Here is a 23,568-nt window from a genome sequence, read left to right on the forward strand (position 1 = left end):
GGAAAACGCAGTAAAAATATAAACTGATCAAAGATCGAGGATGAGGTCGATCTCATTCATTTCTGAATGGAAAATTCTAATGGCTTCATCATCCTGATATTCTTCCAAGTTCTGAGAGTCAGCCTGCTCACGTTCTTCCTATGGGAACTGGAAGACATTCTCCTCCCTCCAGTCGACACGAAACTCCAATTTGTCCAGCTCTGCTTGCGTCCGGTCGTGCTCTGGAAGGGTGGGCGGAAAATCTTCAAGATACCGACTGCGAGTGAAGAAGGTGTAGGGAGCCAATCGGCGCGAACCGATCTCCACCTTTTAAAATGAATCCACACCTTTTATGTTGACTCGTATTTCCACCTTGCCCGGTCCGCAAGGCTTACGATGACTCCTCTCCTCCAGACGTTGCAGCAGTCCTGGAAGTCGACCACAAGTCCCAACCTGTAATTAATGACTCGTCTGCGCTTAGCCCATTCGGCAGAGTCTGTAGTTCTGCAAAGGTATCGAAGTAGCTCAGGACTGGATGGAAGGAGGAATCTGAATATTGGTCGGCGGTACCTTTAGATGAGCGTTTCTGCGAAGCGAAGAGGAATGTGAGGAAGGCCCTGTTGGTCGTTGCGACAGAGGCAGCAACGCTCACTGTAGGCAGCATTGGATTAGAGACACCTGAAACAGTAGGTATGGCCGCATTGCATCATGACTGGAGCTACCATCAGCTCCAGACAGATGGAGCATTAGAATTGACTATTGGCGAGGAGGTCTCCAAGGGCTCGATTGCTATAGCGGCGGCGAAAGTCTAAATGGTGTGGTTTTTACTGTTGAGCTTGTTTCTGGCATGTTGGATGCGCTGTGTGCGATGATTGTGAGTCTCTACCGAATGGCGGCAGAGCTTATGGTGGCGGTGATGGGTAAGGCAAGGTTGTCTTCATCGTTTTCGTGGTCGGTGTCGGTGAGAAGCTCTCTGTTCTCAATTTTTTTCCCATATCGATTTATTATAACAATTAGCACTTCGACCAGGAATTAGTACCGAAGATCTAATCCTAGTGTCATTTCTATCGATTTCGTAATGATTGAAAATCAACTTAAATGCCTTAAGTTACAGGTTGCCCTGTTGTTTGAGAGAATGGAGAAATCTGGAGATAAGTAGTAAATTTAGGTAGGATCATGAAAAAAATCATAATAGACCACATTCTCACTTTTCAAATGGCCTCTTGCCCTCTATCGGCTCCCATTTTTTATTTTTTCCATATTTCGGTAAGCCATCAAAGGCAACATATAATAAATCACAAAAAATTTAAAATTTATCATAGAAGAAGAGAAACTGTATGTATGGTTTTGCTAATATTCCCTCAACCGACTTGAGGCTTGCAACTTTTCCATAAAAAATATACCCCTACCGGCCGAATTAGAAATTCTTCGAATGGAAGGCCTAACATTTCTTCCTGGGTTGATGTCTGGCTATATACATTGCAAAGATTTACTTATCAAGCCAGAGGAAGGGTTTATAAAATAATCATAGGACTTCGCGGGATTTATTGTTTAAATATATTTTCTGAACTCTTTGAGAAAGAAAGCAAGTAGCATAAGTTTTAATTTTTTTCGCTTGCATTATTGTCCATAAATAAATCTGTACCCAAAAAGAGATTAGGTTTCGGTTTGCAACGGAATTTGATTATTGTTAGCTAAAATCCCATTTCTGATCGACGGTCAGTCCAAGGAAAGAGTTTATGCCAAAGTTACGATTATCTAAATTCAATTCTAACATGAATTTTATGCATTTTGATGATTCAAGGCATGCGGTATGTTGATTTTTGACCATATTTATCATCATTAATCTTTCTGCATTTTTCCAAGATATTCGGCAAACAAAAATAGGCCCATTTATTCTACAATTATTCGAGGGAACTTTGTCTCTATGATTTTTGCTTAACTTTCCAAAATGGGCCGTTGATCTTTTTATTTTCCCTACTTATAATGATAAAATGGATCAAATAGATCAAAAAGTCTATAAGAATAAGTAAGTACGTATTTTAGAAGTACTAACAATTTTCTATTGGCAAAGAATCACAAATCGATCAATTTTGTAGTAAATTCCTGATATTCATCTTCCTGGGATTCTACTCCAGCCTGAGCCGGCATGGCTCCATCATCTTCATCCCGATGATGATTGTTGGCTCGTCTAGCCATTTCTCACACTTTTGCTACTTTAGCAGCAGGAAACAGTTCTAAGCTAATTCTTTGAGGAAGGTCCTTGGGGTGTGCCGGTAGAAAGGCAGCAGAGACCGACGATATCTTGCCATCTATTGGCTATTCAGCATCGAAAGAGCCAAAGTTTCGAGGTAGTTCATGAGCTTCTCTGGGGTGTCCATAAACAGGTAGGCACCTTCAACGAACGTGATAAAGCCATCTTTGGGCTTAGGCTCATAGCTTTGTGTCTCATCATAGCTCTAACAATTATAGAGAAATGAATCTTTTCCTTAGGCCATGTCCAGGAAAGAGTCGTCCTCTGCTAGAAAGAAGGGCGCATCAGCTGAGTTGGTTTGGACTTCCTATTAATGGTTGCTCATAGTAAACATTATAAGGCTCTTATAATTTGAATACTTAAAAGCTTAGAATCATTCAATAAATTTTGATTGGACTATGCTCATTTAAATGAGCATGCTTTTCATAAATCCTCATTATTTCTGCCACATATGCCCTGTGAGTCTGCTCAAGCACCTCCTTACTGACATGCTCGCCTGGCTGCAAATTTACACGGATTCCCTTGCCGATGATGAGATGCATGCTGAGCCAGGGCGGCAGGAGGAGGCCGGTCCACTTGTTCCAGAAGAGCACGCCCGGGATTTTCAATTTGTTGAGGAAGAGCCTGAACTTAAGGAAGGGCTTGAAGGTGGAGTATGCCTTATGTTCGTTCATCATCAAAACTGGGTATATGGTATAGCCATGCTCGAGAGCGTACTTTACGAAGCCTTTTCTGTTCTATATCCAGCATCTCATTTCATCCGAACAGGTCACAGTGGCTTCCTCAAATCCGCCTGGAAGCATTCCGAGGTTCTTTCCCTTGCGCATCAGACGCTTGAGGTTGTGAGGATTGACTGCTTGGAACCCCCATAGCTTTAGGAAGATTCCAGTAAGGGGGAAATTGAGAATAAACCTACTGGAGAGGCCAATGATGTTGGAAAGCGGTCCAGTATCCTGGGAATTCATTAGCGAGAGTAAGCTGAGTCCGAAGACGCTGTGTGGGTGCACACCGAAAAGGCATCGGTCATGCTCATTGATCGGTTCCTCGTGAATGATCTAGAAGTGCTTGAAGTATTTCAGAGGCTGGATGCATTTGTTTATGAGATCAATGTACTTTTGGTTTCGGCGAAGCGGCAATTGCAGCAGGATTAGCACCAGCATCCCGATGAGGAAGTTGAGATCGAATGTCAGGATGGTATAGGTGAGCACCAGGATGGGTCCGTGGAAGGTCAACTGGAGTAAAATGAAAAAAATGATCGAGATTGGCCTTTGGAAGCGACTGAAGTAGTCCTTTTATGCGGTCTTGTTAAACACTAACATAAAAATAAATGATCAGATGCCAAGAATTTTATCAAATATTGCTATCCTGCATCTTTCATCCCATAAGCCACCATTCATCAAAATAATCAATAAGTTTCGTTATTGGAAGTTATAATAATTAAGCGATGAGCAACAAGAAAGGCGAGAAAAAGAAAGGTGGCAAGGACAAAGAAAAAGAACGCGAACGATAACGCATGGCTGAGGAAGAAGCGCGAAAATAGCAGGAAAGGGTTGAAGCCCAACAAAGAAGTACCTCTCACTTACCAAGTCAACGTCCTGGAAAAGTCAGGCATCCTCGACGCATATGAATACTTCCTGCGAGCCATCTGCAAAAATGGACTACCTGAGGCCAACATCTTTGAGTTCGCAGCGCAACAGGTGCTCAAATATCAGAAAAAAATCAAGACCAAAGATGCCAAGAAGGAAGAATTGGCCAATAGATCGATTGAGAAAGAAAAAGATGTCAGCCTATAAAAAGGGAAGAAGCTGGACAAGTCAAGTGAGAAATTGGATAAATTGGATAAATCGATTGATAAGGGAAAGCCTACCAAAGGCTAAGAGCCTCCAAAAGCACCCAAAAAATGATGATTAAGGAATAATCATTACCTATTTAATGTGCCACTTTCTTTCGTAAATTCATCAATAGTGTTTGTTCTTTTGTATAACATATCTTTATTTTTAATGCAAGGCGGATATCAGCCTATTTTGCTCTTCATCAACAGTGGCTCTGGCGGTGGTGTGGGCAAGGCACTAATCGAGCTAGAAGTACCTATACATCAATAAAGATTGAACGCATCGATTTCAACCTCTCGGGATAACTCTTCAGCCTTTACCTTTACAATATGCGCAAAAACAGAGAGCAAGGCTTTCAGCATCTCAAACATCTCACCAGTTTCAATCAACCTGTCATCGCAGTCATCTGTGGAGGCGATGGAACAGTCATGTGGGTAGTATCTGAAATCGCAAAGAATGGAATCAATCCAAATCTTGTCCATCTCGCCATCATGCCCTTAGGAACAGGAAATGATTTTTCTCGCAATCTTGGATGGGGAAAGGAGCAGTCATAACTGACTGAAAATGGCTTTAAGGAACTGAAAAATTTGATCAAAGCTTGGACAAATGCCCATGTCGAAAGCTTGGATGTTTGGGAAGTTGATTTTGAAGTATGGGAGTATGGTCGATTTGAAAAGGTAGAGAACAGCGAAGATGCGGTAATGGAAGGGAAAGTTTTGCATAAACACTTTGTGAATTACTTCAGCTTTGGAATTGATGGAGAAATAGGATACGAGTTCGATAAACGAAGGACCTCGACAAGGTTTGGAAATCTAGCAGTATACGGAGCTATGGGGATTAAGACAGGCCTCCAAAAAGTGAAAACTCTTGGAGAATTGGTATAGGTGATGAACTGTGGCACTGGGGAAAAGGTTTTCTAAGGAAACAGTAAGGGATTGCTTGACTACGTGGGGAATCCCTTTTGCTTCAACTTTTCCGATCTCGTATAGGGAGTGAAGAAGATCAACAGTTTCCACAATAATCAGAATCTATTGGCTCTCAACATCAATAGCTATATGGCTGGAGTGACTGATATCTGGAAAAAAGCCAAAGAAAATGAGCATATTGTCGATAGGGATTCCACTTAACCCACTCATTCTGATGGAAAGATCGAGTTTGTCAGCTTTAGCGACACTGGAAAGATAGGCTTATAGAAAACCTTTGGTGGATTAGACATCGGTTTCGCCTAAAGAATCACCCAAGGCTCAGGGCCCTTCTTTATCAAGTTCAAAGAGTACCCAAATGATTCTACCCATCGCACCTTCCTGCAAATCGACGGAGAATTCATCAAAGCTGTCCATCCGAAGCAGCTAATTCTAAAAAAGTCGACTCTTTTCCCCGGCCATCAGATCAGAGTGCTCCATCGTAAATGATCATAGATAAGATGATTTATTATAAATGGTCATAAAGATCACATTTAAAAGTCTAGCTACATCTAATCCTCTTCCTTCACTTCGTTTGTATCTTCGTATTGCATGAAGTTGTCTTTTTCTCCATCATCGTCTTATTGCAGGGATTCCTAAATTGAATCGTGGTCGATGCTAGCGAAATCGTTTATGGACTCGACTAGCTAGCTGAGGCCTCGGTTATCCGGTTGCGTGTAGTATTTTAGTAGCTTCAAGCGATTATGAAGCCCACTCTTTGAGATGAATAAAGCCTCAATAACGCTTTCCCTAAGTTTTACCAAGCGAGTATTATTAAATGCTGGTTTTGAAGACTCAGTTTCGACTTTTTGGAGGGCGTTTCTCAAAATAGAAAAGAACTTGGAACGTAAAGCATTGATGGAATTGTATTTCTGTGATAAATATGCAAAGCATTTTGAAAGTGAGTGATGTTCTATGTAAAGATTTGCAAGCATGCTTTATTCAGAAGAGCCAGATGATTGCTATCTCTTAGTATTGGCTTTTGACTAAGGATTTTCAACATTGGAAGGCTTTGACATTTGATTGGGTGTCTTTATGTTGTCTTGATTTTGACTATTAGTATCTGATCCCTATGGCTTGTAGCCGTTCTGTGCAGAACGAGCTTATATCTCCTCCATTGTTATGGGTCTTCCGTTCAAAAACCTCATCGCCTCTAGATACAACCTTACGCTTTCTCCTTCCATCAGAGTTACATTTGTTAGGCCATAAAGATATTTCAGATACTTTTTGAAGGTGTCTATATGTCCCTTAAAAGCGGAGCTGCTCAGTAATGGCGTCATTAGCTTCTTCATCTCAGGCTTGCATATGGCGTAATCCGCTTCTTGCACTCTTCAGCTATAAATGTCTATAATTTTCTGAAGGCTTGCGTGATGACTGCACTGATGGTTTGCTTGTATACATCCTTATTGAAACTGAAAATGGATTGGTCAGGCACTTCCAAGTTGGCTTGATTGAGCTTCTAAATTGCGAACTGATGACCGTATCCCTTATCCACAAAAGCTTTTGCGACTGCACGCTTATCCCTATACCTATTCCACTCATTTTCACTCGAAAAATCACTTCTCACTTTGTTTGTATCGCTTTTCAGGTAGGTTTTGGTTGTTTCCGTTTAGATGTTTTTGCGAGGCTGTGGCTGAGGAGCAGGCGGCTAAATTCCATGAGCTTCGTATATTTCCTGGGGAGTTTTTTGCTTAACAAGTGTCTCATAGAGCATAGTGATTGATCTTTCCAATGAGCGGTGGGGCATGATTTGTTTCAGCAAAAGTACTGTTTCGCAGAGTTCCTATATTATATAAATTATACGGTTTCGCTTGGTTCATTTAGCTTCCTTGGATGGTTTTACTCATATGTCTCCTGCTTTAACTTTGCCTCCACTGACTGCGCTAAATAAATGAGTGTTAATCAAGCAGCGCCATTTTTAAAATATAATATGATTTTGAATATTTAGCTTTCCCGGACAATGAAGATCCTCGCAGAGCCATCTTCTTCAAATGACGATTATAGACAATCATCTAGGCACATTTTCTTGACAAGCTAACATTCTCTCGGTCGACGGTTGCTAACGAGTATGAATACTGGCAGTTCAATTAGTCTATACAATTATTATTTATGAGTTGGCTCAACATGGATGCCTCGAATGGCTTTCATTTCAACTCCTATGACTCCAACAGCAATTGCTTCTACCAGTTACGTGATGATTCAGCCTCAGACCATCCTCCTCTCTTCCATGAGCCTTGCCAGGAGTCGTATCACTATGATCGAAGCATCAACTTTGCAGAGCTTCCGTTGATGCGTGAGAGATCATCATCAGAAGATTCTTGTATTTAGATGAAGAAGTAAGCCATAGAAGAGGAAAGTCCTTAGTGGAAGTATCCTGGGACATCGGCAAGAAGAGGATTGAAATGTTTAGCTTAGCTTTTGATCAAAATGCTGAGAAAAAAACGATTGCAGCAAGGCGAAATCGTCTCCTCAATTGAGAGTATTCTTTGTAAAGGGAGACACTAAGTAAATTTTTCTTTATTAAGGATGGCGGCAAAGAGGAAAAAAATATAAAAAGAAGGATATACGATGCCCTGAATGTAATGATTGCTGCTGGACTTCTCGAAAAGGAAGATGCTTATATAGACATAAAGAAAAAGAAGCCATCCACAGTCTTTTTGGAGATTTAGCCATTAAAACTCGAGGATATTCAAACCAAAGTGGAAAAGAAACGCGAGCTATTGGGAAGACTAGCTTCCAAAAAAGAGGCCCTGGAGTATTGGCTAAGAAGAAACAGAGTTAAGTCCATCAATTAAAAGAAACATCATTTAACTTTCCCTCTGGTCTTTGTCATGGAGAAGGAATAAAACTTCTAGATGAGTTATCTAAAATAATGCATTCTGATGAAGGCAAAGAAGCTTCAACTTTACTCAGAAACAGATATCATCGAAAGAGTGTATAACATGGAAACAGGCCAATAGCCACTCCTATCTGACGATATGGAATGATTTAAATATCCGAAATCCGAGTTCAATTCTATTCCCAAGCATGATCTGCACCCGATCATGCATTTGAATTATTTTAAAAATTAATGCATGAAGTCCTCTGCTCGATTTTTAAATGATTGTCCCAACATTTTTATATTTGAGTCGAAAGCTTCAAAAATGGCGTATACAATTTACCGCCATTATGATTAATTATATAACCATGGAAAAGCAATAAAAGATAAGCAAGTTCATGAAGCCCCTCAAACCCGGCGCCGAAATCTTCGACAGCTCAGATATCGAGATGGAAAGCATCGAAAACAATCCGGCGAAGAACGATAAGAAACAACCAATGTTGATCAACTTTTTGAATAAGTTCAACCAGCCGGATATGGAATAAATGGAAAAGTATATCGAAGCACATAAGTTCATGCTGGATCGCCCTGTCAAACCCAAGATCACCCTCTTCGAAGATATCATCATCATTTATTAGTTCAGAAAGGAACTTGCTGCATTATCAAGACCGGATAGAGTTAAGACCATTGAAGCCATCAGCGAGAGATTGCAGCCCGTCATCAAGAGGTCCAAAATGACCATCAAGGAAAGAATCATGAAAAAACTCGCACACTGCACTCTTGATGAAGTTCTCCAAGCCATGAAAAGTAAAAAGGATCTCACATTTGATAAGAAAGGTGACAAGACAAAAAAGGTAAGCCAGATTTCATCTAATTCAAATGAAGAAATTTAAAATCCACAAGCTAAGAAATAATCTAGCCATGAATAAGGTTTTACCTTGAAGAAATAATAGCCATCCAAGAATGGAGCCCCTGCTGCTATTTAAGCTAGAAAGATCATTGATTCTGCCCTTAAAAATGCTGCATCAAACCGACTTTACAGATATGGAACATCAATCGTCCCATAGAGGATTTACATTTACGCTAATAGTGACAATAAAGAGATCTTCTCCTTTACTGAATCTGATTCAATAACTTGAAGGAAAATTCTCTTAATTGCCCAACTTGCCTGAAAAAACCAACGTCCCAATGTAGATTGAGGAAAACAATCAAAAAGACACTCTCAATCAACAAGACTAAAATGGTTCCGAGATTCAAAACCTGCAAAACATGTCTGAACAACAACTTGAAGCCTACATCCAAACTATCAAGGATAAGGCTCAACAAATAATAAGCTAATCTACTTCAGAAGAAGCTGCCCAAACTCATCAATAACTGACCAAGTATCTTGAAGCAATCCAATAGCTTCAAGCCAAACTCTACGCTCCAAATAACAATAATATGGACGAAGATATTTCATCTGAACTTGCTGGAGGCAGAGGCAGCTCGGTAAAGAAAGATGTTAACTCCACTGGGAAAAAGACAAACACAGAGGATAGGACACTCCACATAAATAAACAAGGAAATAAATGGAATAAAAAAGATCTTGTACAAGCTAAGCAATAACATCAGCTACCTAAGCCTCATAAAGGATGATGCTTCCCTATGGGACCAATACGCCTGGTCAGACGACGAAGACACATTCTCTACAGTTTCAAGTTCAACCCAGAGGCCTACCGCACCGAAATGAGTTGTCTGCTCAGATACAAATCAAGAGAAGTCATCATCGAGCGGATGAAGTTTTTGAAATTGGACTTAAACTTCAGCCTTATCGAGCATATCAACAAGTTGGGAAGCAAATCTGCTTCGGAAATGCGCCTGCTCCTCAAGAAATGATGCCAGCTCAGTAGGAAATGATGGAAATCGAATGATAACTTCATTAGTTATAAATCAACCTATTATTATGCATATATTGGTTGTATATCTTGGCCTGAATTAATTATTAAATCTAAAAATAACAATGAAGATATTATCAAACGCATACAGTTCCATCTTAGCAACCACATCGAACAGCAATTGAAGACCACGTCTAGTATTGCTCAACAGTTTAATAGTCTGTTCGATGCTGGCTCCAATCGGCAAAAGATCAAAGAAAGGTAATCTTGCCAATATCAAGAAATCAATACTTCCAGCAATCAAAGAGATCAATAAATAGAGAATGCATAACTATGCAAACCAGCCAATTTCTATTAAAGTAGACTTGCTCTAATTCAGCTCAAAGATGGCAAATAATCCAAGGATAAGCTTTCAAGACAACTCCGCTAGATATAAGTCGCCAAATTTCAAAGAAAATCGCATAGAGCTCTGTAGTCGCACGTATAAAGTATAGCAAAAATGTGAATCAGCGTATTCGGGTCGGCTTGTGGACGTTTAGAAAGATGAGAATACTAAAATAGCAACCTAATTTTAAAATGCAGATCTTTTATCACCTTTAGAGGGAATTGCGAAATATAATTTCTTAGCTTTGAAGACCAGCAGGAAAGAAACCTTTTGGCATTCAAGTGCACATGTGCTTGGACAAGCACTTGAAAGTATTTATGGGGCTTGGCTTTGCCATGGACCACCGTTAGCCAATGGCTTCTTTTATGACTCGTTTATTGGCGAACAGACCATTTCTCAGGCAAATTATGAGCAAATATAAAAATAAATCAAACGCTTCATCCAATAAAAACATCAGTTCGAAAGACTGTATTGGCAAATAATAAGCGCTCAGTATGTTTGCAGGAAATCCTTATAAAATGTATCTAATTAAAATAAAATCCCTGATGGAGGCATGACTTCAGTGTATAAATGTGGAAATCTTATCGATCTTTGCACTGGCCTCATCTTCCTTCCATTGAAGGCTGAAAGCTTAAGATAATTAAAAACAGTTCTTCATATTTTTTAGGACATAAGGATAATGACCGCCTTCAGAGAATATATGGGATATCCTTCCCAAAGCAATCTGAACTGGAATCTTACTTAAAAACACAAGAAGAGCTGGCAAAGCGTGACCATAGAGTGATTGGTCCAAAGCAGCAGCTCTTTAATTTCACTCCTCTCTCACCAGGAAGTGCATTGTTCTTGCCACACGGAACTATCATCTATAATAAGCTGATCGAATTGATGAGGTCAGAGTATAATATTCGAGGGTATAAATAAGTCATTTCTCCCAATCTTTACCATTCGTAGCTATGGAAAACCAGTGGACATTATTTCAAATACAAATAAAACATATTCTTCTTCAAGGAAGGAGAAGAGGAGCAAGGCTTAAAACCAATGAACTGTCCTGGACACTGTCTTATCTTCGATCAAACTCAATACTCTTACAGGAACTGCCTATTCGTATGGCTGATTTTGGGGTCCTCATCGTAATGAACTCACTGGAGCTCTTTCAGGCCTTACGAGAGTTCGAAGGTTTCAGCAAGATGATGCTCATATTTTCTGCCGTCCGACCAAATCTAATCTTAGATTTTAGGAGTATTAGACCTATTAGACTACATCTATACCGTCTTTGGCTTCAAATACGTCCTTTAGCTTTCAACGAGACCGGAAAAGTATTTGGGATCTATTGAGGATTGGAATAAAGCAGAGGCACAACTTAAGGACGCACTTGGCAAATTCGGAAAGGATTACAAAGTGAACTAAGGTGATGGAGCCTTCTACGGTCCAAAGATAGATGTAAAGCTCTTTGATGCATTCGGAAGGGAGCACCAATGTGGAACTGTTCAGCTAGATTTTCAATTGCCTTTAAGATTCAACCTTCAATACAGATCTGGGGATTCTAAATAAAAGCATGAGGCATCACATGAAAAGCATCACCACCACCATTAGGCTTGCTAGAATGCAGTTCATCTCTCTGAATAGGAAAGTAAAGATATTTTAATTCAGAATACAGCCAAATAAAGCAATTAAAAAATGGGTTCGAAAGGCCTGTGATAATCCATCGGGCCATATTTGGCTCCTTGGAACGCTTCATCGCCATCCTTTGCGAGCATAATGGAGGTAAATGGGACTTTTGGATATCCCCAAGCAAATCAACTCCTATCAATTGGTCAATAATCCCATGAGTTTACTGATAAAATTTACAATACTCTACTTTTGAAAGGGTATTCCGTTGAAAAGGATATGAGTCAAGATAATCTTGGCAAAAAGATTAGAAACGCTCAAATGGAAGGTTTCAATTTTATGGGAATCATCGGTCCAGAATAAGTAAAGAAATCGTAAATAAATATTCGAAACAGATAGAGCTCAACATAAGCAAAAAGCATGAGGCTTTAGGATTTGCTTCAAGTATTCTAAAATTTAAAGCCACCAAAAAGCCAAAAAAGAAAATAACTTTAAAGCAAATCGTCATTATGATTGATTATACTTTAATGATGTTATAACCAATGTCTTTGATATGATCAACCATTTGCCTTGTACCACTCGTACGCCTATTTCAAATACTCGTGGAAACATCGATATGGCTATTTCTTTTCAACGGCAGCGACGAATGTTTAATATTTTTTAAAGTTCATCTGGGTGAAGATATTGTTTTCAGTATTGTAGTCATACCAATAATTGAGCTCCTATAAAAACCTTACCCTTTAACATGACAGCTCCATCGCGCAGAAATAGACAGCGTTGTCTGTTATCAATTGGAAAAAGTTTCCATCTCTTGCCTTAAATGAAGAACTACTCACAAGCAAAAATGTATCACTAAGCATGGTTCTGAGATGACTATACCCATGCGTTCTATCCCATCTATATCTGTTTTGACTTTTTATCGTAGAGTTATATTCATGGTTGTTACCCAAAGTTAACTTGTTTGGATGGTTGATGATGAAAATTGTATAGAGAGTATAAGGCTTTTCTGCTTGATAAATGGCATTGACGACCTTGAAAGCTTGCGTCCCGATCAGTTCGTCGTCCCCATCAATCGTGTAGATAATCTCTCCCAGATCGCAGTACTTATGGGCTCCATAATAAAAGCTATAGAGTGATTTATTTCTGATTTTGCTTTTGATGAGGCATATTGATTCTTATCAGCTTTTCTCCACTGCAAGTGTTGAGCAATTTTGGTGCTAGTGCCATCAGAAGAGCCATCGTCAATAATAACCACTTTCAAGTTTGAGTATTCCTGCTGGAGGATCGATTCTATGTTCCACAAATATCGATCGCTGTGAACGTTGTTGTATGTTGGCACTATGACGCAAGCTCTTAGCTATCTGGTATAGTGGCTAGATTATACTTTCTTTCTAGTTATGATTTCTCATCTTCATAAAGTTTCTTGAATTATTGATCTTCAAATGATTGTCCTGTTAGTTGATGATACTTAATTCCTTTATAAAATTGAGCTTTTGTGATATTTCTTGTGGGCGAGACAAGGTTATCATCCAATTAATATTCTTTATAGATGTTGATCCAAGTATCGACTTCAAACTTCCTTTGTTCCAGTTTACCTTTAAATAATTTTTCATATGACAAAGACTATTCGTTACTCATGCTGAGTTCGTACCACTTTATCTCTTATGCATGGTTTTAAAACTACCTGATGTATGCTGGAGCTTCATCGTTTGCATCTGCCAGGATACTCATGTACTCTTTATTCTTGTCATTCTTTGTATTTTATTGATAGGCCTTGTAGATCTAATTAAGACTAAATTACCTTCAGAAGATGTGTTTTCTAATCCTTACTCAAATCCCAAAGATTGAAATGCCTATCGATCATATTTATTTTTTAAAGTGATGATTTGACCACTTCCTAATCAATATAGGGCTCGATTTAAACACTTTAATCGGCTGTTTTATTAGCAATCTCAATCTCCTAGACTTGCTCACTTGGTGGTATCTTTGTTTAGGCAGCATTGGTATTGTTTTATTCAAAAAATTGAGCAAAAAGAAAAATGAAGATGCTGGATATGAGTAAAAAGATAGCAATTTTATAGCGTTTATTACCATTCCTTTCAGAGAGATCTCGAAACTAGTGAGAGTAAGAAAGCTCAGCCTCCTAATTACTTGCCTATTATTGCCTAACTGCTTACCTATTATTGGCCATGACTAGCTCTAACTAAATAATGATCCTCTTCGGAAGCTACTTAAGCCATCCCAAAATTATAATACCAAACCCATTCAAAATATATCCAAAATCAGCCAAAGAATATTACTCCACTTAAGTTGACCACCGTTTGTTTTTGATAATTATATGTAAAGTAAAAGTGAGCCCAAATGTCGATATCTATATAAATAAAACGATAAATGTGGATGCTGCCATAACATACAGAACATTAGCTATGGACAGTCCGCCGAAATATTGTATAAATGAGATTGTTTTCGCTAGATGCAGAAGCGACCCCTTTTGGCCTGCCAAAGTGATCAAGGTCATATCCGATCATCACGTATATCAAGTTTCCTTTTTCAATCACAATACGAAAGCATACATCGAAGAGGAAAACATCTTACCGTTCGTCCCGGAGGTCATCCAAAAACAAAAAGATCGATTATGAATAAAATCAGACAGCATCAGCTGCTGCAAAGACTAGGGTAATGATAATCAAGGGAATCGATCTTGCAATTGAAGAGTCTAAGAGGCTGCTAGAGCTATAGATGAATCTCATCCACAATAACAGCCAATCTCAGAACGATTCTCTTCAATCCAAGGAAAAGGAACGCCAGCTTACTATTGAGAACAGTTTCTAGCAAGCGATGAAGAAAAGAAAGAGGAACAGCCTGGAGGGTATATTAGAGTAGACTTCCAAAAAGCAAAAAATGGACAAAACGGATTAGCTACAGATACTAGCTGAGAGAAAAGAAGGAGGGAACATCGAAGAGACGAGTCGGGACAGTCTCAAGGAACAAAATTACAGTATATTGCATGCTGAATATTAATTGTAGCGCAAATTTTCATAGTTGCGCAAAAGATAGAAACATTTGGAGAAGCGCTTACAAAAGAACAGGTAATCCAAGCAGTAGTTTGAGAAGCTAAGAAACAACTCAAACTATATGCAGCATTTGGAATAAGATTAACATTTCTTAAGGCCCTATAAGCACTGTGAGCAAGTTTACAACGTTCATTAAGTCCCAAAGTACTAAGAAGAGCAGGGTGATAGCTAAAATGAACGATCACTCCAAGACAATAATTAAGCTGGTTAACTTGAATAGCGATCGCCATAAAAACCGAAAGAGACAGAGTAGGCAGTTCAAGTCTAAAGCAACCTAGAATAAGTAGTTGAGGAATATATACAAGGTGAGACAAAAGTATCCAATCACATTTAAGTCTTGCCTATAAAGCCAATAACTTTAAATATTGCTCTGTTAAATTGTGTTCAATATACGGCCGAACATTTTGTTTAGAATGAGATCGAGATAGTCTTCAATAGCTAAGACAAGCCCCCTGCTCAAAGATAGGAGATTACTGCAGATTTGATTAGTCCCATTTAGGCTCATAACTAATTTCAAAATTAGGCTTAAAATTTGGAAGATGCGCTAATTCAGATTCAACAAGACCTTCTCCACAATCAATAGTAAACATTAAAGCAGAATGTATCGATTTAGTAGGAAAACAAAAACAGTGTGATTGAATATAAGCTCCGAAATGAGTAGCCAAATATAGCTAATAATATCGAACTTGGAGTAAATATTGACAAAAGTTCACTATAAGATCAGCAAGATAATCAAAACCAGACTGCTGGAGTAATATAGATTAATGAAGCAATATAGGTCTAAAGACCAAACAAAATGGAGTATGAGTTAGAAAGTGGAGAAATATTTGACAACAAATAGCACCACCCACCAAAACAAGAACTACTCTCTAAAGCAATTCCTAATAATCATGTTGAAAATGAGTCTTCTATTGCCGAAATAGATTAGAAAAGGAAATACCGATTCATGCCGAATTATTATTCAAACAGTAATAGCAGAAGTAGGATAATCTCATCATCCAGGTCCTTTCTAAATAGTAAAAGATAGAAGAAATCAATCCAGAATTATCAAATAGCAAAAATAAGATAAATAGTAAGAAATTTAAAATTAGTATTAGCTCGTCAGACAATAATACACAAGATAGCTTTATTAGAACAGAGCAATAAAATTATCACCATAGCAACAAAGCATAGCCATCCCAAGGATATTGAGGATTGTGTAGTAATCATCAGAGGGATAAGAGCAATAATAGGAAAGCCAGCATTAATATTAAAGTGAGCAATAGGAAGACCAAGATAATAGGAAGGCTCTTACCAATAAGTGTCTGAATAATAAGAAGAAGAGATAGAAGCATCCATGCGATATAGCCTATGGAAATCTAGTAACAACAATCAACAATGAAGAACCTGAGTCGATGGATATAGAGATTAACCTGCCAGAAGTTTCCAACGAATCAGGAGAGCCAGAGATGCAACAAGACCAATGTTTGCGTAATTCTACGTTTGGCTTCCTACAAAACAAACTAGACTGGAGCCAGCCGCGCTGTAGCCTTGAGGAAATGTACGCGTTTGAATTTGAAACTCCCATCAACTACCCCTACCTAATCATAGGACTCATCCCCCTTAAGCCCAAAATAGAACAAGTACCACAGCCCTTCTCATCTCAATCTCAAGTCTTACCTGAAGCGCATGGTTGCATACCTATCCTCCAGCTACAGCAACGATGAAATTCTGTTGAGCATGAGCCAAAAGCAAATCATGATGGCCATCCTCACCTGCGACAGTTTGGATCCTTCATTCTCTCCCAGGAGGGGATTCTGACCATCTTCGAAGAGATAGTTGGTCTCTACTAGAGCTCAGAAGGCGACAAAAAGATTTGGGTGGGCAACTATCTCCTAGAGTACCTGATGGTGAAGCAGAAGCTGGACTTTTTCAGATTTATGTTGAGGAATGCCACAGCAGCCAACAACAATGATGAACAAAATATGGCACAACCTATCGTTGTCTGATAACCGTTGATTTGCATGTGCTTCCATTATCATACTTTAATATATTAAACCAAATATAAAGATCAGATGGCATTCTAAAAATATTATGATTGATTTTTTGTGTTTATAGTTATTAGCTTGAGATAATCAACAAATTTCAATATTTTGGTTCATGTTAAATTTCTTATGTTATGACGGTAATGCTGAAATTGATATTAATTATGAGTTAAGGATAGCCAAAAGTGCTAAAACAGCATCCGTAAGGCACAACGTTGCCCACCTAAAGCATACTCTAAAACCCGCACATACTGGGCCATTCTCATAATCCTCCTGGCTTCCTCCGCAGCCTTCTTCCTCCTCCCCATCTTAAACCGACCAACAGAGCATCATGCTACGCAGCCCCGCGTTTTATAAGTGAATGATGACTATCTTACAAAGAGGACGCAGTATGGAGTTGTACGCAGGACTGTCCTCAAGGATCAGCAACTTTACCCCCAGCTTAAACTCATCGAATCTAACCTAGTATACGCCGAGGAAATCCCGAGAACTTGAAGACTCTCGAAGAGTAATAGTACACTCGGCTGGATTCCATCTACCATTTTTCAGACTTCAAAAAGTAGCTGCCCTTCTGTGTGATTGTGCAGGGCCTCAACTTTTCTACTCCGTTCTTATTTTAGCTGACCCTCAACTCCATTTTCTCCCAAAATTACTCGAACTACAAGGCCATCCTCTACAACTTCGGCGAGGAGGGAAACAGCTTCATCGTGTAATACTTCAAGACCAACAAGATAAAGAAGGAGAATTACATCTTCATCAAGAACAAAGAGTATAAGGGAACCATCGAGAACATCCTCTCAGCCTCCCAAGGACAATGCCAAAAGGACTCCGTTTCGCTCAACATAGTCGGCAATCATGAACTTATCGGCAAAAACGTCTTCAAGACCTTCAACGCGGTCTACCAGTCAAACAAGTAGGCATGGCCTACTCCAATTTCTACATTTACAACCAGGGCGGACCTGTCGTCGAAGGATTCAACATCGCCCACACCGCATAGGACCTCAACAACATCAGAAACCTCAAATTCGCCATCTCCTCCCCAGTCACCTACCTCACTGAGCACATCCTCAAGATCCAGCCTGAAGACCTGAAGGATTCCAATGGACGGTTCCTTGATTTGGCATTCGAGCAGGCCATCTTCTTCCCCATCATCGACATCACCTGCAAGAAGGTGATGAAAATTGATGGTTCCACCTGGCTGTCAAGAGCGGAATCAATACCTATGAGGAGTTCAAGAAGAGCCTAATATTGAAAAATGAGCCTTCGGTTATTGTGAGAAGCAAGAAGAGATACAACTGCGATGAAGCGTTCAACAACCTCATTCGCCACAAGGTGATGATCCGCCATCGGGAATACCTCATCGAAGAGCCATAGCTCAAGTCCGTCTCTTAGAAGCGAAACCAAAAGGACGGCATTATCAAGGCCGTCGACGTCCCTAAGAATTTCGACACAACTCCCGAAAGATCTGCGAAGTAAGCATTTAATCACATAGATTGGGCGAGTACCTTTACAGAGACGAACAGATATTGAAGGCCCGCGATTAATTTGAGCGTTAGCGTATAAATCTCATCAATTTGGAGAATCGGGAAGACAGCAAGAAGATGATCAAATATAACCTGCGCTTGGGAGACGGACTCGATAAATAGCAAGAAAAACTGGAATAATACTAAACATTTTAGGCCGACTACAGGCACAAGATCAGCAAATACTAAAATGAGCTTCCGTTTTGCATCGTAGTCCAGGACCTTCAGTTCGAGTACCCCTACCTCTTCCGCTTCGAGCACGTCCTCAATTCCATCTTCAATCAAAACTATACCAACTTCTTCACCGTCATCATCAACCAGGACCTACGCATGGACGAGTATATCCGCAAATACCTTTTCTACAACAAACTCGCCAAGGAACGTTACGTCTACATCGAAAACTATGAGGAGCGTAGTCCCATCTAAATGCTCCATAATGCTCTCAACTCTCACTGCAGTTTGATTCCTACAGTCTTCTCTTTGACGGCTCAGGTGAAATGCTGGGCAAGAACACTCTCAAGATATTCAACAGATATTTCCAGGAAGGTTCAGACTTTGTGTACTCCAACAGCTATCTCTTTACTCAAAAGGAGGCCAATCTCCACTACAGCAAGACTGAAGAGTACTCCTAGGATTAGAAGAAGCAAAACAGGTATCGTAACACTAACAAAAAGTATGATCAACTGTTTGCCTTCAAAACTGAGCTTTACTATAGCATCGACGTGGAGGATTTCAAAGATGTGAATGGGAAATACATTGACGGTAGCCTCTAAACTCACGTCTTGCTTTCCATCCTTGAGCTCTCTTGCTAAAAAGTGCGAAAGATCATCGGGGTGCATTACCTGACCAACGAGGATGTCCGTAAGGCCAAGCCCGAAAGGGAAATGAGCTATATGGTCAAAAACAAAAAGAAATATGAATGCATCAAAAGGACAAAAAAACTCACTCTCAAAGATTCTACCATTGATTTGACAGGAAAGCCGTAACTATAGAAAATCTCATAAAAACATACCCAAAAGGAAGGAACGATCGAGGCGAAAACAGCCGAGAAGTTCGATTTCCTACTGAGAGACTAAGAAGGAAGAATGTAAAAGTGATATTATTCAGGATCGATTAATACTTGTATCAAGACGACAAATTGGTCATCAGAGAACGCTCCAAGTACCAGCTTGAAAGAGCGAGCTTTTTGAAATTAAAGACCAATGAGGACAGTCGTCAGTTGATCCAATTCAACCTTATAATTGATGGACATGCTAACTCTAGGCAGGAAGCCCTTGAGAAGGAAGACTACGCAATCATTCAGAAACTTTACAATAACATTGACACTGCCCCTGAGTTACCCATATGCGCAATTGTAGACCGATTCAACTTCTAAATCCCCTTCAAATTCGAATATACGCTCAATTCTATCTTCGCTCAAAACTACACCAACTTCTTCGCGGTTATCTTCGGCGATGGGTCTAAAGTAGGCAACGCACTCATTAGGAAATACCTTCATTTCTATCGCATCCCCACAGACAGATTTGTATACATTTAGAACAGCCAAAGGAAAGGCACCCTGGAGAACACACTCAATGCTGTCAACAACTACTGCAGTAAAGATTCGCTAGTGATCAACGTGGCTGGTGAAGATGAACTCATTGGCAAGAATGTCTTTAAGTACTTCAGCGTTGCAAAGCAGAAGACCAATGGCCTCTTCCTATACTCGAACGCTTATTATTACAGCCAAGGGGCAAGTTTGGATTATGGTTTATCGATATAATATACTAAGGATGAAATTAAGCAAAACGCATTCAGAACTGCCAAGCATAAATACCAGTATCCTTTCTTCTACCACTCTGAACTGCTGAGAAAAGTAGACGTAAAAGATCTCAAATTCACAGACGTTGCCTATTACCAGTCTACTTTCGAAACAGCGATGATCATTCCCATGCTGTAGATATCTGCGGCAGGGTGGAAAAGTTCCTTGGAGTGCATTACCTCTTCAACAATGACCGCAAGACAGTCTTTGACAAGGCTCTGGAGCAAAGATAGACAACGAAGTTGGCTACTGGAAAGAAATATGAATGCTCGAAGGACTTTTAAGCTAAAAAGTGATCGAATGAATAAACTAAGGTATCAAATTCACTGATCACCAGTGGGGCATTCGTGCTTCTTGCGCTTGTACCTAACCTCGTGCATGATGCGGTAGTTGAGCTCAGGGTCGATCTCCAAGTCGTTGTTGCCCAGTCCCACGTTGTAGAGATAGTTAAATTCGTCAATATACATGTTCCTCCCGCAGGAAAGCTCCAGGACTTGCGGACAGATTGTTTGGTCGTAGGCTGATTGGAAGAACTCTCCACTGTTGCTTTGCAGGTCAGTCACCGGGATCTTTCGGAAGGTGCTTACTCTGAAGGTCCTGAGGGGAAACATGCGGGTGGATTCCTCTCTGTATTTGCTGAATTTTTTCTAATTATCGGTATAGCCACTCGACCATCCCCTCCTTACGCTTCTTCCTCTCCGGCTGTTGATGATGATGTTGGAATAAAGCACTTCCAGTCCGTGCTTGATGTACATCGAGTTAAAGACTTTGAACACATTGACGCCGAGTAACTCATCGTCGCCGTCTACCAGTGCCAGGATATCCCCAGGAGCGCAGAACTCAACAGCCGCCCTGTAGATATTGGGAAGAGCTGAAACCCTCTCCTTGTTTTTAATGAGATAGATTGGCTGCGGAATGGGATGCTATTCGATGAAGTTTTGGATGAGTTCAAAGGTGCTGTCCTTGGAGGCATCATCGATGATGACTATCTTGTAGTTGGTATAGTTTTGGTTGTATATGGACTGCAGGTTGTACTCATACCTGAAGTCTTGGCCATTGTTGATGGTAGGGACCACAATGCAGAAGGGTTGCTACGGAAGCGAGAAATCATGCTCCTGGGAGAGCCTATCGTACTCTGTCCTGAGGAGGTTATCGATTTCCCGTTTGATGTGGATGTTCTCATGGACCATCTTGTAGTTGTTCATGGCGAGCAGGTATGAAACATTTGCCTTGTCATTCTTCTTGAAGAAGTCCTGCGTCTGAGCCATCTACTTCATAAAGGCTATTTTTTTGAGGTAATGCTCTTCCTTCGCGATCGAATATACGTATTCCGATGCTACTTTGTTCTTCTCCTGGTCTGATCGTGTCCGATTCGCATATTTTATCACTATGCTATTCTCTTGAGCTACAATATCCTTCAGCGAAGTCTTTGCTGCCTCAATCTACGCCATCAAAGCTGCCAATTTCTACTCTCTTTCGTGCCCTTTTTCAATTCGTGAACTTAGACGATAGACATGCAGGCACAGTATCACCAATACCACACCTCCAACGATAAACATCCAATTGGGCTTGTCCGATTTCGGTCTTGATTAGGGATCTATGGGATTAGTCTCATCTGTTCCGAGAGGATTGAAGGAGGGAGCCTATTCTCCATCGTCTGCAGCCAGAAGCGTGCGCATGAATAATATCTAAAGTTTATGAAGACTACAAGTGAATATTTTTAATTTAAACTTCAAACAGTTACGCACCCATCATTGCCATCTCGAACTCTCTCGAGGGTATTAAGATAAATAATGAAGTCTTCCTTACTGTATATGTAAATATGTTATAAATAATTGGTTTTTAGTGTCATCTGGTCACGGAGACTTGAAGGTTGAGGGTATTGATGCCGCTGGTAAATTTTTGGTTGTTGAGGATGTTTGTTTCTTAGTTAACAACTAGGTTGCTATTGTTGGAGTTCATGTGAGTAAGAGGAATGCGTTGCTGCTCCTAGATCTTTTCAGGGTCGATTTCCGTGTCCTTGAAGGGTGAAGGAAGCTCCGGTCTTGGAGAATGCTTGAGTTTTATTATGTTCGATGCTCCTCCTGCTTCACCTTCAGCAACTAATTATTGGTCCCTCCGCCTACCTTGTCCTTCACCATTCCCTGCTTCGAGTCCTCCGCCTTCAGCTATGTCTCCTTGTACTTGTCCTTGGCGAAGATGCACCCCATGAATTTAATGACTATAATGTGATCATAATAAAAATTATCCCAGCAGGAGGAGGGCAATGCGAGGACAGGAGATCACCCCATGGTCCATCTACAACAAAACCATCATCGTTCGCGAAGAGGAAAGCAACCAGTAGAATCCTAAACGCCCCATCCGCTTCCCGAAAATAGATAAATCCCCAAATCGGAAACAAAAGCAAGAAAGATCGTCCTCCAAACAACGCCACTCTGCAAGGATTATTAATTAAGAACATAAAAGCTAAAAAGAATAGTTCGTTCCTTATTCTTCGTAATTTCCACTGAGAGAATAGGCTTCCAGATAGGCTGACATTACGCAAAAATAGTAATAGATAGGTAAGGTCTTACAGTAATACCTGACAGTTCGGCTCATCAAGGAGGAACTGAAGAGGGAAGCCTCATAGCTAAACTTTCTACGCATTCTTAGACAAGAGGAAGAAGAATAAGACGAGCCACTGCCCACTATATAAGTCATTAAAAAATAACGCTCTTTTCTGTTAGACCATCGCGTATTTCCCAGAGTAAGCATATAACGAAATATGATGCTGGTGAGCCTCAGCGAAGAAGAGAGTGGAGGGAGAGGCCAAAAAGATATCAGTCAAGATGTGATTAAACAACTTCTGAAGAAGGAAATCAGCTCAATGATAAGCAATCGTATGAAGATCATGGGAAAAGCAAAGGAACTAAACTATAAGCTATGAAGAAAGAAACGTATAGCTTAAATTGATATTATTCTATTCTATCCTCATCATCCTTCGATTAATAGTCCTCTAATATCTTACCTATGCATAGATAAGATAAAATTAGTTATGATATTGGTTGGTAATACCAGCCACACGAAAACCAAAGAGAATATTTTTATGAATCCCATCTGATCTTTACATTTTGTTTAAAATATTAAATGTATGATAAATGAAGTACATGCAAATCAACGGTTATCAGCCAATCGGACGGTGTGCACTATCTTGATTATTTTCCTTGGTTGAAATGCGATTCCTCAGAATCAACTTGGAAATGCCCAGGTTGCTTTTTACCTTCAGATATTCCATACCATAGTTAAGCACCCAAATCTTTTTTTCGCCTTTGAGCTCTAGTAAGACCAACTATCTCTTCGAAAGTGTTCAGAATTCCCTCCCGGGAGAGAGTGGAGGGATCCAAAGTATCGCAGTCTAGGATGGCCATCAGGATTTGCTTTTGGCCCATGCTCAA

The sequence above is a fragment of the Nymphaea colorata genome, unplaced genomic scaffold (assembly GCF_008831285.2).
Source record: "Nymphaea colorata isolate Beijing-Zhang1983 unplaced genomic scaffold, ASM883128v2 scaffold0602, whole genome shotgun sequence".
NCBI classification, from domain to species: Eukaryota; Viridiplantae; Streptophyta; class Magnoliopsida; order Nymphaeales; family Nymphaeaceae; genus Nymphaea; species Nymphaea colorata.